Source organism: Anopheles arabiensis, chromosome 2, assembly GCF_016920715.1.
Source record: "Anopheles arabiensis isolate DONGOLA chromosome 2, AaraD3, whole genome shotgun sequence".
Classification (NCBI taxonomy): Eukaryota; Metazoa; Arthropoda; class Insecta; order Diptera; family Culicidae; genus Anopheles; species Anopheles arabiensis.
In genome coordinates, this window is record NC_053517.1 from 74804247 (window position 1) to 74807861 (window position 3615).

Consider the following 3615-nt stretch of genomic DNA (forward strand, 5'->3'; position numbering starts at 1 on the left):
ATAAATATATCAATCAATAAATAAATCGATTCTAAAATTAAAAAGTAATTATTACCAAAATCATGGTTTGGAATGTGCATTTATAAAACTTTAATTCTATTGTTTTAATTCTATTTATCAAAACTATTAAAATTGAGTTGTTGTCCCTATTATTAAACGACACCTTGTCCTTTTCAGATTAATGGTGCTACATGTTTTAGTTCAAACAATTACAAAATTGATGCATTAATTTAATTTGCGTTTTTTTCCACTGATTTGAACTTTTTCCTGTTATTTAGGTCAAATAACTGATGATATGTAGAAACTTATCATTGACTACCAAATATTGGCCATATAGATGAGTGAAAACATTGTGGTTAATGATCAAATCAAGGTTCACAGTATTTGGCATGACATTATCTTGTAACGATTGCATAATGCAGAAATTTGTAAATTTATGAATGAATTTCTCGATTTATAGCTAACAAGCATAAAAAATCCGTTACAATCTTGTTATACTCCCTTTCTTACACATTTTGTAGGGTATTACAATGAAAAACAACACAAATATAAGGACCATACTGCTATTTTAGATAAAATAGAACAAAATTAAAATGGCAGTATCAATTAAAATATTGTTTATTTCATACCTTTTCAATTTTTTAGACGTGTTTCATTTTCACCACTTTTTGTAGTTTTACTGTTATATTGAAATTTTTATCACTTTTTTTAAATATTAATCACAATGTAACGGAAGCAAGACTTACACAATTTAACTATTACATTGTTTAGCCTTTGCAAACTGGAATTATATTAAGATCATATATCATAATCAATCGTAACGGTAAATATTGATGATCTTGAGTTATGATTTATTTATTTACGGTTTATTTAATGAGATTCCTAACATGTACCATTTTTTGTGAGAAAACTCTACAGCAATCGCTGAATTAGTTCCAAAAGAAGGAATATTTTTTACCCTTTTTTATACAAAGCATATTGTTTCTCTTTATAACTTACTTGTCAGATTTCTCCTACTATACGACCAAACACACTCAACCAGTCACACACAGTTCAGCACAAACTATGCGGAACACATCACCATGCCAATATACGCTACTGGAAAGAATGAACCTTCCACTTGAGGCTGCGTTCATTCGATTTTATTGCACCGTGTATCAGGAGAGCCCTTCGTCTTGGCTAATCTGTTCCGACCATTACCCAACGATGCGAACCATGTAAGTGTGTTTATTTATTTGCTCAGTTCGCTTCCAAGCTCCAAGCTCGGTCCCGTTTGTGTAAACACGGCCCGGTAAGGCTTCACCTATTATCGAAATATCCTTTTCTACCCTATCTTACATATTCTCGCAAATACAAGCGCAGCTAGCTGGCTTATACTTGCTTGGCTGGAGGCTGAGAAAAAATAAAACACGGAAACACATCAAGCAATCCTCAATCAGGAGAAATGTGCGTAAGCGTAATGCTCATGGGAAATGCAAGTGATAGTAGCCTGCAGATGGATGAGCTACAGCGATGAGGTGTACGGTACTGACGAGCCTATAAAGGAAATTGTTTCTCGATATAATAAACACATCGTTCAATTTGAAAACTGTTACAAATACCCGAGCGGTCTGGCAAGCAGAAGGGACCGAAGGGAGGAACTCTTCTAACCCAGAAACCGCTTGCGTGCGGGAGTATTATAAATCCGTTTGCACATGCCAATCGATGTATAGAGAAACGACGGTTCAGGCTCGTTTCGATAAATGGTTTTGGTGGCGATTTTGTTTTGCCTATTCACATACATTTACGGGCTCTCTTGCTCCCTATCGTGAGTGGCCTAGATGTCTCACACTAAAGTGCGTGGGTTTACCGGGGGAAAGTTTGGGCAACGGTTTCGGCATTTTCCGGAGGTTTTATATTTATTCAATTTCTCGTCCTTCTTTGGCCATAGCGTAACCCCTCTTACCGTGTTTTCTTCTTTTTTTTACTAGCATTATTTTACCCCGCCAACATGATCAGGGCCATCATCACCAGTAACGGTGAACGAGTCCTTTCTGCAAGAAACCCTACATCTTTACTGAGATTGGCATTTATGGCCACTCCCGCATTTATCTTTACCCCATCCCAGTACGCCGGCTGTTTCTCTTTCCTTGTTTTTTTTGGCACATACCGTAAACGAATTCAAAGGGGGTCGGGCGCTGGGTGAAAATCCTCCCGGTGGAATTATTATTATTTTATTCACACTTTCCCGCACCGGGCACGCATATTCAATTCGATGAAGGATAATAATTTACCCCCAAAGTTCCACCTTCACCAGTGCCGCTTGGGAAGCCTTATTCGGAAAAAAAGGATTCGCAATTCAAACCAAAGCCGTACCAATCCTGTGTGCGAAACGAGGCTTTGGTACGCAAAAAGGTGGGACTGGATGGGTGAGAAAAAAGAGAACTTCCTCCTCCTCGTTCAAACGCATCGCCGGCAATCGAGTGGCCAAGGGTTTTCTCTGAGATTCGAATGGAAATCACAGAGTGAGTGTGTGTGAGAATATTATGCGGTTTTGAACCTTTTGCCCGGTAACGTGCAACGCTCAGGTTAGCTGCGCCGTATATGGAGACCACAGTTCCGGGCTGGTCCTTTGGTTTTCACTTCAATCAATTTCCACTTGCCCCAGCCTCCTTTCGGTGGACTCAGAGATTGTGCAATAAAAATTCCAATACCTAGGCGGAGAATTTATTAACTCGATTATCGAGAGGGCTCCTGTAAATTATGACCATAAGGGTTCTCGGTACCGAAGATGGTTGGATCAGGATCGAGCGACGGTGAGCGTGGCAAGCGCCTTGGTTGGGAAGTGCTGGGAACGGGAGAAAAATGGGATTAGAATAGGTTGCCTAGAAATGGTCTGAAATTTTCGCACCACCAGCAATTTCGACCTGGAGGGTGGTATTATACCGGCAGGGCTAAAGGAAGCACTTAACCTAGTGAAAGCGTAACCTGCCTAAAGCAGCGCGTAAAATGCAGCCCAGCTTGAGGCCGTGTTATGCTTGGTTTTATGAGTGGAACGAATCGGGAGGATGGTGAAAGAATATTTACGTGTATATTATGATGTGGTTTATGGTGGAGGTTTGAAAACAGTTCAGTTCAGCTAAACCTGTCCGGAGTGTGCTGGGAAATTATGCATAACAATCGATTGGGATAAATCGATCTATTAAAGTACAATTTGGGATAACTGTTAAATTTCCTTCGTTTTGGATGTTATTTGCTTAATTTTCTGTATGCATATTAACAGTTGACAAGCATGTTAAAGGCTGTTGGTGATTTATCTGATTGTTTTCACTTTTTTCACTTAGTGATGATTTTATTTTATTTATTTTTTGATTGGCTGAAAATTGTATTAAAATTCAATTAAATTGTATTTATATTCTAATCCAAACACTAAGGAGATGGTCACACTACAACTCTAAGCCCTAAGTAATAAGATCCTAAGTAATAACCCCATTTTTAATTGTAACACACATTCTTGTAAAAGTCTTCAGAACGTTTTAAAGATTTAATAACTTTAAAGACTGTTTAGCATCTTCAAAATGCATTTTAAAACTATGTGACTAAGTACATCAATAATAAAGCATTCTTTAGACATGG